Raw genomic sequence first — 16,189 nt, forward strand, 5'->3', positions numbered from 1 at the left:
TGCATATGGTACCACCCACCAGTTTGAAATCACTTGCTCTCAAAAAGGGTTTTCGCTTTGGCAATTACAGTTGAGACATAAAAGAGGTTTGTTTTGCTACTTTATGCAATGTCTTCCTCCAAACCTGCTGATTAAAGCAAACATCTATGCCATGCATTGCTCCATCGTGGATCCGATTGATGGATAAACGATTGATAGCACGACATTTGATTCAATCAGTGATGAAACTGTCGACCGGGATTCATCTCTCGATCGGAATCAAAAGCAACGCAGAGCATGGAAAACCTAACAAACTAGACAGCTCTTGCGATGGCTTTGGATTGATTTCTTTCGTCACGCGGCCCGAGATGGAAGATCTGTGTAGCTCGTCGCTCCAGTCAGAACAATTACTGTATCATTTCAAAGCATTCGAAAATCTCAATACATGCTTACTTACTCGATTAATTTGTCGCCCGACGAAGCAAATTTATTTATTTCAATCTTCAGTTGATCTCGTCCGTCTTCCGAGACTGATGGATCCGGTTGCGATTGATCGAGTAAAGTGAGAAAGCTATACGAAACGTGCATGATTGTTGTAACTTTTTTGCCTACTCCAGGTGTCTAAAGGGACACTGCTGCTCGTACGCTTTGGTGTTGTGAGGATTTTAGCAATTTTAATTGCAAACATGCTTATCAAATCTTACACTTTCCAGTGAGCGGTGAAAAAATGTTGATCCCCGTTTTGGTTGCGGACGAGCTGGCAGTAATCTGTTGATAATGGCTTTATATCCAGTCGGTTTCACAGTACCGTAAAAAGGGGTGAAGTTGATCATCTTTTTCCTGTTGTTTGTATGCTTCTTACGTTATATTCGGTATTTAAAGTGGTTTGTAGCATATTGACGTAGAGTGAAGACATCTCATTCTATCGTCGTGGCGGTCTTCCTTGGACATTTAGCTAGTAGGGTAGATCACTACTTCGTTGTAATCGCCAATTTCCGTTCTATCGACCAGAAAAGATCAGTAATATCACCATGCACAAATCAATAATATATTTGTTACGATGCGTTTGTTTATTAGCTACAATATAAATCCTGTTAGAGCGCATTGTATGAATATTTACGCTCATTGTTCTCAAAACAAAAGAAGCGCTCCTAGCGAATCCCCTTTTTCTACGTTTATCCGTAGGACGAAGAAAATCTAATGGCGTTTCAATGCGTTAGGACGGAATCGAAACTCGTAGAACGAATTTAGTATCAAGAAGCAGAATTAGATTTTAAACAATGTCTCAACAATTTGTGACTCTTTATCAAATCTAACGGCACGTATGGAAAAGTGAAAAAATTTAGAAGTCATCTTTGACGGAAATTTTTCAAATTTTGTTTAAAATCGTTCAGAAAGAGAGGTAAAGCGCGGGTTGTGCTTAGAAGGACGGAAATTAGAACCCCTATTAGCATGAGATATATAGTGGAATATCAGTTTTTGTACATTCCGTTTATATCACTTTCGGTATTATCACGAAAAATGATTCGCATAGGGGAAATGGATGTAATGTCTAAATGCCCCTAATTTGGGCCCATACATAAATTCAGCAATCGACTAAATTTTCAATAGCGACCAAAAATATTCATTAGTACCGTCCCAATGACGCGTTCATCTAGATAAAGTTGATAAATAACAGATTTTAAGCGATGGGCCCAATCTTAGATTCATAGACCCACATTAGAGCCATTTCCCATATATCATTGATTTATTGAACCACAGATGTATATAATACAAAAATCTGTTACCAATGCATTGTAAAACATCATTAGCTAATGTTTACGATGGTCAATTGTAATAATGCAAAGTAAAGTGTTTTGAAATGTTAGGAATATGTTCAGAACTATGGGTGACAGAACTCAAAGGATTGTTTTTTAATGATTCTATTTATAGTCCCGTGGGGAATAGGATAGTTTAGTAATAATTCTAGCGATAGTAGGAGGAATACTTCAACCAATGCTGTCGATGGAGGCCCTTCAGCTCCGACTGAACCGGTCAACAACAACAGAGCAGCCAACTGAGAAGAGTGAAGTGAATGCGGTTCACGAAGCACTGGAAGCGTCAATCTCAGTCCGCATCGTGCTCTCTTCCCGTGCTGATCTATTTGCTTTTTGCTGAAGGAAGTGTTACTACTACCTAAAGCTACAACAAATTTAAACAGCACTTTTCAGTGCTCAACCTGTAAAATTTCTACCTTGTTCAACTCTTATTCCTGTTCGATTCTTGTTTGGACCCTATTCGATGTAATCGTTATTGGATATCGATTTGGAAAATTCCTCTTCGATCCTTCAAATTCTTATAGTAATCTGCTTGGAAGTCGATTTGGATAACAATTTACTGCCACCATAGCGCCTAAACGCAAAAGAAAGGGGTAAACTCTTGATCCCCCTTCTGATGAAATTAATTTGAATAATCAATTTGATTTGCTCACGGATGATGAGAATGATCCATCATCCAAGGAAAAATTCTAGTAAACTTTCCCGGCTTAATGCCAAGAAGGAAAAGATTCCCCCTATTGTGATAACCACTTCCGATTTCCATGCTCTTCGCATGGAACTTTTGAACTTCGTGAAAGTTAAGTTTTCACTACAAATTGGACGTCGTGGTGAATGCCATGTAACCTTGTAAGGCTGAAACCTTGGACGGATTTAAATGTCTTTTCAAGTATCTTACTGAGAAGCAGCACAAATTTTTTACTTACGACACCAAAACTGATCGTGTGTTCAAGGTTGTCATGAAAGGACTGCCCAGTGGTGAATCCCTGGATCAGATCAAAGATGAACTGGCAAAATTACTTGGAGTTGTGACACTCCAAGTAATCAAAATGAAAATGAAATCCCGTCCTGGCGATTCGCGCAACGGGATTTCAAATGATTTTTATTTAGTTCACTTCAAGTCTAGTGAACTAAACAACCTTAAGGCCTTAGAAAAAGCTAACCTTATGCTCCATGTCCGAGTGAAGTGGGAACACTTCAGGAAGACTGAGGAAATTTCCAAAACCTCACCCAGTGCCGTAGGTGCCAGGGATGAGCTCACGGAACTGAAAATTGCTACATGCCAGCTAAATGCATGAATTGTGGTGATTCCTCTCACGCAAAGGACGACTGTCCTGTGAAGGAAGATCCTAAGAAATTAAAATGTTCAAATTGTAGTGAAAACCACAAATTCAATTTTTGGGAATGTAAGACTCGCAAAGCGATCCTTTAATCTCGTTCTAAGTGACAGGTAGGAAACGCTCCACGTTTCCGACCAGGTACAAATTACTCTGCTGTTAACAACGGTCAGCGAGGAACAAATTCTACATTCGTACCCGTAGATACAAATATCACCTCTGCTTCAAATTTTTCATCTATACCTACCCCCCTCGCTGCTAACAATGTTCAGCGAGTTAATGGAGCTACCTATGCTGCTATTGCAGCGGGTAGAAATCAAAATACCAACCAACGTTCTAACGGAAATTTTGACAATTTTGACTTAGGAAGCATTACTGCCCTTAAAATGGAATTCATTCATATGATTTCTGATATGCTTAAATCTAACTCCATGTTTGATGCTATTCAAACTGGAGTAAAATTTGCAAACAATATTGTCATGACTTTAAAATTCAATAATGGATTTTAAAGCATTAAATATCTTAAATTGGAATGCTCGATCTCTAAAAAAAGATAATGAAGGCGAGCTATTTCACTTTTTGAGAGTTCATAACGTGCATATTGCCTTTATAACTGAACGCAAATTATTTCATTTATAGAAATGATCGTCTTGGTGGCGTTGCCATCATTGTTCTTAGACGAATCAAACATAAAATTCTTTCTTCATTTGAAACCAAAGTTTTTGAAACTTTGGGAGTTTCTGTTGAAACAAAATTTGGACAACTTACGTTTATAGCTGCCTATTTGCCATTCCAATGGGTAGGCCAGCAAAAGAATTTTCTCAAGGGTGACCATCAGAAACTTACCCGTCATAGGTCTAAATTCTTCATTATTGGTGATTTTAATGCGAAACACCGCAATTGGAAAAATGCTCAAAGCAATTCCAATGGTAATGTTCTGTTTGATGATTGTTCTGCAGGTTATTACACTATTCAATATCCAAACAGCCCAACATGCTTTTCTTCTGCAAGAAATCCCTCAACTATTGATTTGGTCTTAACTGATTCATGTCAACTTTGTAGCCAATTGGTTACCCATGCTGACTTCGGTTCTGATCACCTTCCAGTAACTTTTGAAATATCCCAAGAAATAATTTGTAATCCCAACAGCTCTACTTTCAATTACCATAGAGCTGATTGGGAGCAATATCGAACATTTATGGAATATAACTTCGATCCAAACATTCCTTTGCAAACCAAAGATGAAATTAATTATGCTCTTGAATCTCTGACTACTTCTGTAGTTGAAGCAAGAGCTGCCTCAGTACCAAAATGCAAGGTTAAATTCGATACAATTATAATAATAGACAACGATCTTCAACTCTTGATCCGTCTTAAAAATGTCCTAAGGAGACAATATCAAAGAACACGCGATCCTGCCATGAAAGTTATCTGGCGGGATTTGCAAAAACAAATTAAAAAGCGATTCTCTGCCCTGAGGAACAAAACTTTTGAAAATAATGTTTCTAAGTTAGACCCGAGGTCCAAACCCTTTTGGAAACTCACAAAAATTTTGAAAAAACCTCAAAATCCTATTCCAGCGCTTAAAGAAAGTGGTAAAATTTTGATCACAAATTTGGAAAAAGCTCAGAAACTTGCTAAGCAATTCGAGAGTTCCCATGATTTCAGTTTGGGTCTTACAAATCCTATTGAAAATCAGGTTGCTCATGATTATCTGAATATTTTCTCTTGGGAAAATATTTTTGATGATTCCTGGGGGACTGATTTGGACGAAGTAAGGTCTATAACTAAAATGTTTCATAATATGAAAGCTCCAGGTGATGATGGAATTTTCTATATCCTCATCAAAAAACTCCCAGTGAGTACCTTGTCTTTCATGGTAAAATTATTTAACAGATGTTTCCATTTGGCATACTTTCCTGATAAATGGAAAAATGCAAAAGTTGTTCCAATTTTGAAGCCGGATAAAAATCCAGCTGAAGCTTCTAGCTACCGCCCAATAAGTTTGCTTTGTTCAATAAGTAAACTTTTTGAAAAGATAATTTTAAATAGAATGAAATCCAAACTTTGCCTGACGAATAAACTTCTAATATTTAAACAAGTTTTTAGATCGGTCATGCTTTACGCTGTGCCAATATGGTCTAGTTGTTGCACTACCAGGAAAAAAGCACTTCAAAGGATTCAGAACAAAGTTCTGCAGATGATTTTGAAGTTGCCTCCCTGGTACAGTACTACTGAGGTAAATAGAATTTCGAATGTTGAGACTTTAGAACAAATGTCCAAAAAAATTATTAATAATTTCAGGCAAAACTTATACTTTGATAAGATTTAGCTTTAGTTTTTAGTTTTAAGATTTCAATAGTTATACTGACATGCAGGTTTAAAAAACCTGTTTAAAATACTGAATTGCCAAGGCAGGAACAATGTAAAAACACATAGATATATATCATAACAATTAAGGCCGGTAAGTTACTGTAGTAACTGGAGTACCTAGGTTTAAATGAAATGTAATTTATTTTGAATTAGGAACAAATAGAGAGTTAAAAAAAAGGCGCTGAAAATTGATGAAAATACACTAAATACTAGATTCTAGAAGGATAATGAGAGAACTCCTCCTCCCTCTCCCCATCCATAAAACTGTAAATCTCTACTAACCTCGAGATGACCGCGAGTAATCGGTTCAGTTCCTTTAAATCTAGACTTAAGACATCAATTATGTATAACGCAAATGATAACTTGGCTCTGTAAAGTTTATTCGATTGAGCCTGTACAAATAAATTAATTAATAAAAAAAAATGAGAGAACTCGTGTGGAAGAATTACAAGAATTCTCTGGTGTTACCGCGAGGCAATTAATTTAGGATCAAGTCTATAAGCCAACCCGGATAGTTGCATAAGTCTTAGTTGATGTCGATACCAAGGCCAAGGAAAAGACATGAAATGTAGGGCAAAACAACGACAGCTCGCTTACATAATCCGACTGCACTATTTACTTAGGATGCATATGCACTAGGGTGCTTCATTCTGAAAAAAGTGATGAATTTCTGATGGGCCACCCTCCAGTTCGATTCATAGCCCCAAAATATGAACCTGTGCAAAAATTGGTAAAGATTGATGAAGGTTTAGAGGTCGCGCCAATGATTTGAAATTTGTATGGGAATTACTATGGAAGAATTTAAAAAATCGCTTATATCGCTATAACTTTGCTTCTACTTGTCCAAATGTCGAAAAAATTTAGTATGTTATTGCTATGGCAATAAACAAAAAGCCTACAGTTGCTACGCTCAGTTTTGCAGCGTATCAAGAATTATAAAAATGTGAAAAAATGGCAAAATAGGGTAAATTGACAGATGAATATGTACAAGGCAACAACGCCAATTTCATCGCAACAACAACAGGCTTGTTGATCATTGTCATGACAACCACATATTTTTTTTTTCAACGTTTGGACAACTACAACCAAAGTTAGAGCAATGTAAACGAAAATCAATAATTTCCCATACTAATTCACCAAAATCTCCATACAAAATCAAAATCATTGGCGCGACCTCTAAACCTTCATCAATCTTTACCATTTTTTGCACAGGTTCATATTTTGGGGCTATGAATCGAACTGGAGGGTGGCCTATCAAAAATTCATCACTTTTTTCAAAATGAAACACCCTAATATGCACTCGAGTAGGATAAACACGTCCACACGCGACATATCTGCGCATGTAGATTAAGATTAGTTTTCCCTCTTTGTTCATCCTTCACGAAGGATAATAATCTAATGTTAAACGTTACAAATGTTCGAATTCTTATTTGTAGAGCCATATCGGATCTGAGTTACAAAAAGCAATAAATTCATGAGCATATTGAGAAATCCTGGTTCCGAAAAGGACATAGTATATAAGGACTCGAAAACATAGATTAGCCCTTTTTAAGACCGCGTAGAAATTCGATTATAACTAGCAGGAATTAGCTTAAAGTTCGGTATTGAGAGGTACATGGAAAATTCCATAATGACAGGATATGATTTTACATAACTATAGATCGCTAATGTAACACATAAATTCAAGTGCAAATTTTCATTATGTCGTAAGATACATTCGCACCAATCCGAGAAAAATAAAGTTTTGTTTTGATGACCGAAAAGTTATTCCTATTTCCAATTAAACACATATAATCTCATAGTGATAACAATGTTTAACATATTTAGCAGTGTTTTAATCATACAAATGCAAATCGCTAGCTTTCATGCTAAAAAATACTGGTTTTTGAGTCAAAAGTTATTATACGTCGTTTGGTGGCCCCTATTGTTACTTAAGGGGAGGTTTACTTGGATTTGGCTGAAAAACAGTTGAACTTTGGAATTTTTTTTTCAGGAGAATGAAAAGACATACGAACTTCCGGTTTCGATAATTATATTTGTCCACTATTCCTGAATACTTGGAATTTTTTTGAATGTAAAAAAACAAAATGGCGGCTCAAAATGGCGGCTCGCGTGGAGGAGTGTCAGTCAGGTTTTGCTGCAGAACTTCGAGTGCACACCCTCTGGTGGTGAACTGAAATGAAAATTTTTTATTGTGGTTAAAGTTGATAATATTCCCTATGGCTTATACCTAACTAGAACGAAATCCGACAAAAATTGACCAAATTATGGACATTTGAAAATTTAGTGCTTTTTTTACCCCTTTTTTTCTCACTTTGACCTTGCTTAAAAAATAGTAACTAACATTTTTTTTTCATTTTAAGTATAAGCCATACAAAAAATAGTATCCTTCAAAGCGCAATTTTCCGATTGTAAATCGGATCATTTGTTCAAGCCCTATGCTCTAAGTTGTTATAAAAAATATGGTTTCGAGAAAAACGCGTTTAAAGTTTTTGTAGCGTCCCTCAGCGCGCATGACAAAGGTTCACTCAAAGCGCCATAACTCGCTAAATATGTTTCGGATCGTAAAATCCTTTTGGCCACATATTCTACACACTTGTAGCTTTCATTTTATGCAAAAAAATCCAAGTAAACCTCCCCTTAAGTCAAAGTGTATTTACCAGGATATTCGGGAGAATCAAGACCAAATTTTCATTATGTCGAAAGTAACATTCACACCGATCCGAGAAAAATAAAGTTTTATTTTGATGACCGAAAAGGTATTCGTATTTCCAATTGAACACATATAATCTCATAGTGATAGCAATGTTTAACATATTAAGCAGGGTTTTAATCATACAAAGCAGATCGCTAGCTTTCATGCTAAAAAATACTGGATTTGAGTCAAAAGTTATTATACGTCGTTTGGCAGCCTCTTATGTTGCTTAAGTCAAAGTGTATTTACCAGAATATTCGGGACAATTATCAATCACGTCTCCTTACGCGCAGCCCATTCATCATTTTAAGACCACCGAAATCATCTTAGCAACAAACAGTTCGATTTATTCACTTTAATAATGAGAAAGCGAAACGACGAACGTACACTTTTCACGAGTTTCTCTGCGCTGTTCCTTAAGACAAACGGCATCTCCATAGAAATTGAGTGACTTAAGTAACATCGAAAAATATTGTGATAGGAAGGTGATTACGTCAAAAAGCAATTTGACTGGAAAATAAATTTAAAAATGGGATGTGATCCTATATTCGGACAGTATATAGTGTAATAGCAGGAGAATCGATTGTCACTGATAACTCGACTTTGTTTACCTTTGTTACTTTCGACGTAATGAAAATTTGCTCTTGAATTTAAGGGGAAGTTCACCGCCTCGAAAAAAATAATTACGTTTTGATTTTTCTAAAAATATTGAAAAAAAGTATCAAAAATCTAAAAAAATCACATTTTTTCTCATTTACGTGCAAAAACATGTTTTATAAGTCATTATGGCATAAAGTTGGACTCAAAAAACCACAAAACATCAACTTTTCGGTTTTTCTGAGAGTCCAATTTTTTTTTCATGATGGGATAGAAAAAAATTTTTTGCATGTAATTTTTGACAAAAATCTAAGGAAGAAACTGATTTTCTTGGATTTTTGATAATTTTTCCCAATATTTTTAGAAAAATAAAAACGTACCGAAAATATTTTTTTATTTTTGGGCCGGTGAGCTTCCCCTTAAGATCACCTTGTACAGAATGGAAAAATAAAACTAAGTCTGCAGGTTACTTCAGATTCTTCATTTTTGAATCCAAAAGAACTTTCGGCCTAGAAGCGCAAACTTCTCTCCTTAACAGTAGAAAAAAGTAGCTCCTAGAAGAACTCTTGACCTAGAAGTGAAAACTTCTCTCCTTAACCGGAGAAAAAAGTAGCTCCTAGAATAAAAAAAAACAGTGTCTAACCTAGTAAGCGAAAGACTCTCCTTAACCGAAGAAAAAGTAGCTTTTGGCCGCGACACTCTGGTGATCAATAAGAATTTTCGTGGTACCATAGAATGGGTTACAGCTTGAATCTGTTTTCTTTTTTTATTCTGCTTCTTCTTCTTTTTCTTCGTCTTTTTCTTCCTATAGTTCGTAGGAGCTGTAAGACTCCCACTGTTTAATGGCACAGGTATTCTCTATAACGCCAGTCGGTTTTTATCACATCCAGTGTCTGTTTTTATCATTTACCATCACATGCAAGGAGTATCGCTTCAACCCAGTGTCGATGAATTGCGTTTGTTTTGAACATCTTCGTAGTTACGAAACGAGCGAAATGAACAAATGAGTTTATTATACATCAACGAATACGCGTTTGTTGATATTCACCAGTGCTCGATTATCAAACCCAAAATTGTCAAATTCAGAAGTGATCCTCAAAAGCAAAATAATCAACGACATTTTGGGCAAAATGATTATTTTGAATATTGTCGACCACACTGCCTAAATCATCGATATTATCATTTTGCATTTGATCCTCAATATCATCCCGACCAAGATGAAGACAAATATCAATATTTACAACAACAGAGGCGATAATTAGAATCCAGCCACGAATGAAGAAAAACAAATGTTATTTTTGATACTCAGAGGTTGCCTAGATCAAGGGAATTTGTTTATTTTCCTTTATTTAACGGTTGGAGGCGAACCAGCCCAAGGCTGAAAGCCTCATCAATAAAGTTAAATATATATATTTATTTAACGTCGGTCTCTGTTCCGCAATCTAGTGCCAATCACCGACGGACATCGATTGCCATCCATTGACGGCAATCGAATGTGCAGGAAGGCAGCTTCCACACCTGCGTATGATATCGCCGATATCGCACCCATTCAACACACATGGGCCGGGACCAACGGCTTTACTTCCCTTCCGAAGGAAGACGTGACCAGAGATTTTTATGCCTCAGAAAAATCCCACCGACCTCGGCTGGGATTGAACCCAGACCCATCGCGGTGTTAGAAAACAGTCACGCTTACCACTACACCACCGGCGCCGGCAAGGGAATTTGTTTATATCAAAATTCAAATTCATGCAGGTAGTTGGTCTATCTGTTAAGGTTTTCTTCATTTTCAGCTAAATTGAGTGTAGAAGAATGGATTTTTATCAGCACTGATCACATCTGTTCTCCCAAAATTTCGAAAATAGAAAACAAAACCTTCTGAACATTTGATAAAAAAAAGATCACAACGCGACTTCTGACAATCAATTGACTACAAGCGACGGTACTCGCAAGCCTTCAAAGAGCGAGAAAAAGAATTTTACACTGATAACCACGCGTAAGCGCAAACACGGGTCCTCATCGTCAACATTGCCAACGGCCATAACGAGTAAAGCAACAGAAAATCCTCATTCCAGACTTTGTCAGCATCGTTCTTACGCTACGCATTTCCTACTTCATCTCGTGGTAGCGACACTGCGTCCACGTATGGACCCGAACTTAACCTCCAATCAACTGCAAGCTTTCACAAAAACCAGCACGTCGTACACCGTAAAGGCTCATCTGCACGGCCGTAGTTGATAAGCGAAAAATACTTAATTTGGAATCTGGAAGCTGTTTGGATTGAACGGCGCTCCGACGGCGAGGTAAAAACCTGAAAGCTCATGTGCTCTCCGATAACACATGTATGCATCGTGTAATCTGCAACAAGTTTATGTACTTACCGCAGCTGTAAGGACGATGTGCTGCGCCGGCAGTGATGTTTGCGCACCGGTCAAGATTGACCGCTTTCCGAAAAGTGGCGCTAATCAGCGAGATTCCCCCCTCCCCCTCCCAAGCGCTTGAGTATAGGGCCTTGATTATTTTATGAGTAGCAAAGTCGAAGATAGCGCAATGACCTATTGAGCTCTTCACCAATAGGATAACAGGCGTCCTCTACTTTTAATGGACTGCTTATGGATTTATTGAGAAATCCCTCCATTACCAAGTAACAACACCTTTTCATCTCATCTGTATCGGATTAATGAAAAACTATTGATCAAAAACTATTAAAAACAATGAAAAATGTACATTTCAAATAAAAGCACGCTAGCAGCAGTCACATCCACAAATTCCATTAGTAGGGTAAACGCTCCTATACTTGCGGTACGTTAGAAGCGTTAGGTTCCTATAGTTGTATACGGAGTCTCTATACAGAACTATAGGGATCTAACGATTCTAACGCATCGCAACTATAGGAGCACAAACGAAGTGACAGACGACTAACTGGTGAAGAAATCAATTAAAATAATGTGGTTCGCTGTAATAGAATTTTCTAAGAAGCTTGTGCCATCATCCACCAGATGGGATAGTATTTTTGTTTTGGTTTTGCACAAAGTTGATTTTGTGTACAATGATTCTTTGACAGTGTGCAAAGAGTTCGTATCATTTTGTCATTTTTAATGCATTTCAGATTTGAGTAGAGTGAAAGAGATAGAACCAAAACATTCTAGTACATTTGGTAAAAATGCTAGTTCAATCCAGTAGTAGTGTTGCCATGTGGTTCAATCCAGTAGTAGTGGTGTTGCCATGTGGTACACTGAAAAATTGCAATAGCAGGTTAGTCACCAAAGTTTTCGAGCCGCTCCGTCTGTCACTTCGTTTGTGATAGGAGTGTTTACCCTAGATCATTTGTTTTTAAATTACATTTTGATAAAAATAGATCTTATTGTTAATTTTTATTTCGACACATTCTCGCCATATACGCTGAATTATTATTCGTAATAGGGGAAGTGCACCAGTATTGGCCATAGGTTCCTATTTTAGCCACACCTCAGAAAACCGATTAAATTACAATATTCGTGCATTTTATGTTCGAAATTCTTATGTACACCGATGAATATGGTTTGTACAAACAAACTGAACGCAACTGAACATCTCAAAATTGTAAACAACGTGAAATATCGTGAAAAGGTAGCCAAAATAGGAACATGGTCAATACCGGTACGTTTCCCCTATAAGCTTCTTCTGGAGACGGTTGACTCCCAGTGCTGTTAATTTTCATATCATTCGATTGAAGATGAACCAATACAACCATTCAATCACTGGTCACCATAGCCGGTCGAACTCCAGACGAAACTAGAACCGCACTACCGTTCATACTGGCAACAACGCTCTGTAGAGACAACGAAACCTTACCCCCAAGCTCCTCCCCTGATCTTATCCTTCGACAATGTACCTCTCTAACCTCGGGTAAGCCGCGAGTATTCGGCCCAACTCCTACTAGACATAGAATTAAGTGAATTTTGTTACAAACACAAAACAATGAACTCGGCTCCGTAAAGCTAACGCGATTGAGCCTTCCAAATGAACGAACTAGTTAAAAAAAACCATTCAATCAATTCTGTGGAAACGAATTCTCTTATGCTCATCATTTGAAGAGCCCCTTTCTCATTCGAACCTCATCGTCACTATCATTTGATATACGACAGTTAAGTATGGAAGAAACCCAGCAACATCGTCCTGAACAGACAAGTCGACCTGATGTTGGATCAATGTAAGCCAAATTTAATTTCGGATCATGTAGGGTCAAATTTGGGCTTATGTCGGGTCAACATCGGGTTGGGGTTTGGTAGAAGCCAGGTTGGTGTCGGATTAGCTTAGCTTTTTCGCCGGAATCTCAACCAGAGCTCCGTTTATGTGTAGGTTATACCATAGAGGTAACTCTAGGACTAGTAGGTCCCGAAGAAACATGCTCAACTTTTTGGCTCAGCTCTAGTACTACATTCGGTCCCAAGCTAATCGATGTACCCTTCGAAACATAGGAAAATCTACGAACCCCTCATTTTATCTATCAAACTTTCATAGCGAATCAAAACAAACATAGTGTAGTACTAGAAGTTTGACTAGAATGAGGTACGTTAATCGATTTGCTTGGGACCAGTAGGCCACCCGAAAAAAAAATAATTATTATAAAACAACGAAATTACAATGATTTTTACTGTTAAATTTCGAGTACATTTACTGTTAAATTATTGTACTTGAGAAAAAATTGATTTCGATTTTTAACGATACAATGCTCAAACAACGAAAATTAGTGTGATGAGATCAAATTTGTTCGAGAAAAATCACTTTTTTATATTGTTAAGATGCTCCCTCCTTTTTTACTGTAAATTTCTCAAATACAATGATTTTCATTGTTGTGAACCATGAATTTCGTTGTGATTTTATGGTGATGGACAAAAATGTCCAATGTTTTGACAGTTAATAACATGGTTACAATGACAATGAAAATCACTGTATTTTTATTGGATTTTTTTTTTACGGGCAGTCCAGTAGTGAGCCAATTTAAAATCGTTAGGTTCCACCGGTTGTCCGTAGTGCCTGCTTCATAATACAGGGTGTCTACTACCTGAAATTTATAGGGAATTTTATTTTTTCTGGAAAAACCTGGAATATTCAGGGAATTTTGGTTCCACTCAGGAAATTTCCTAATTATCACTTCATTCGTAATTCAATAGAAGTTTTTCGTTCAGTTTCTCGAAACGTTTCTTAAGGACACTGGATTTGACAAGCATCTGACATCTAAGACAACGTGTGCGAACAAGACAAGTTCATTCAGAGAGTCTTGTCACGCTCGCTCTTCGCTGATTTGTATGTGGAGGATCAAAATCGTCGTAAAAAGGAAACAGTCGAAAAAGAGAGACTGGCAAAAGGAAGCATACGAAGCATGTATTGTATAAGAATAAGCATGCCAGACAGCAGGTCTGAGAACCTACATAGATTTTTTTTTGAGCTTCAGAGAGGGTCGGAGATCTACTGTAAATTTGTTGAGCTTCAGGGTAGTTCGTAGATCTTGAGAACAGAACTACAAACAAATTAAAAGTAATTAACAGAAATTCATAAAAACAACATCACAAGAAAGGTCGTAGATCTTCAGATAAATGTTCAAAGAAATTTTCAAAACTTCAAGCAAGCAAAAATAATTTCAAATCAATTTGTAAAACTATAGGCGAAATTTTGCAAATCTTCAGGGAAATTTCCATAACTACAGGCAAGTCCAAGAATCTACAGTGAAATATAAAGTATTTCACAGAAGTTTGGAGATCCTCGAAACATTATTCAACATCAGAAAAGTTCGTAGATCTTCAGAACAAAGTTACAAAACTTTGAAAAAAATTACAGGATTTCTGAAAAAAATCACAAGAATCTCAGAAATGTTAATGGCTCTTCAGTAAAAATTGCAGAACTTCTGGGAAGTTCGGCGGTTAAAAAAAATATTTACACGATTTCAGGAAAATTTTTAGATCTTGAGAGAGACATTTAAAACTTCAAAGAAGCTCAAATATTTTCAGATAAATTTTGACTACTTGAGGTAATCTTCATCGAAATTTTCAAATCTTCAGGGTAACCCGAGAGGAATTTACGAAACATCAAAGAAGTTTTCAGATCTACTGAGAAATTTATTGAGCCTCAAGTTTTTATTTGTAGATCTTGGGAATAGAGCTACGGAGCTTAAGACAACTTTACAGAACTTTAAAGATATTTGCAGGAATTTGACAGAAAGTTTCACATTTTGACACAAATGTGAGATCTTAAGAAAAATTCGTTAAATGTCAGAAAAGCACCTCAATTCCAAAAACAAATCGCAGCGAAGTACAAAAGTACAATATTTTGCAGAACTCCATGGAAGTCGGAAATAGATAGATCTAAAGAACTTCAGAGAAGTCCGTAGACCTTAAAAGAAGTCCGTAGACCTTAAGAGAAGTCTGTAGAACGTCAGAAAGTTCGTACGTTTTTAGAAAAATTTGCAAAACTTCAGCAAAACTCACAGATCTTCGGGAAAGTTCGCCGATCTTTAGATCAAGAATCCACAAAGAAATTTAAAGGCCTTTAGAAAAGTTCGGAGATCTACTGTGAAATTTATTGAAATTCAGGGCAGTTCGTAGATCTTTAGAGCAGAAATACAGTACTTCAGAAAACTTTACAGAATTTGAAATAAATTTTAGGATCTTCAGAAAAGTTCAGATCGTAATTCTACTGAAAAATTAGCAGATGTTAAAATAAATTTTCAGAATTTTACTGCGGTTCTTGGATTTTGAAAGACATTTACAGAACTTCAGGTAAGTTTGCTGATCTTTAGAGATATTTGCACAGTTTCAGAAAAATTAGAAAAACTTCAGAATACTTCCTAAAACTTCAAAAATTTCTTTTAATTCTTTAGATGTTCAGAGATATTTGCAGATATTCATTGAATCATGAAAATCTGCAGAGAAAATTACAGAACTGTCATGAAGTTTGTAGATTATTAGAAATTTTGTGAACATCAGAGATAATGGTTGATCTTCAAGGATCTTAAATCTTCAGGGATTCAGGAACTTTGTAGATTTTTAGGAAAATTTGCAGAACTTCTGAAGAACACACAGAACTTCAAAGAAATCTGTAGAACTACCGAGAAATTAGCAGATTGTAAGGAAAGATTGTTGATCTTTAAAGAAATTTTAACGGAACAGAAACAAAACTTCAGGGACGTCAGAAGGTTTGAAGACCTTGCAGAATTGAGTTGTTAACAGAAATTTTCAGAACTCAAGGAATCTTGTATGTCTAGTGAGAACTTTTCCCACTAGCTTGTCTAAAGTTGGTATCGACATCCTGGCGAAGTTTTGAAATCCATTTTCATCTTCATATCGCAACTCTTGATGGACAAGATGAGCCAGATCCTTGCCGGTGTTCCTCCTGAGCAACCATTTCCTACTCCA

This window comes from Ochlerotatus camptorhynchus, unplaced genomic scaffold, assembly GCF_037179485.1.
Source record: "Ochlerotatus camptorhynchus isolate MF236.1 unplaced genomic scaffold, CSIRO-AGI_Acam_v1.1 ptg000324l, whole genome shotgun sequence".
Taxonomy (NCBI): domain Eukaryota; kingdom Metazoa; phylum Arthropoda; class Insecta; order Diptera; family Culicidae; genus Ochlerotatus; species Ochlerotatus camptorhynchus.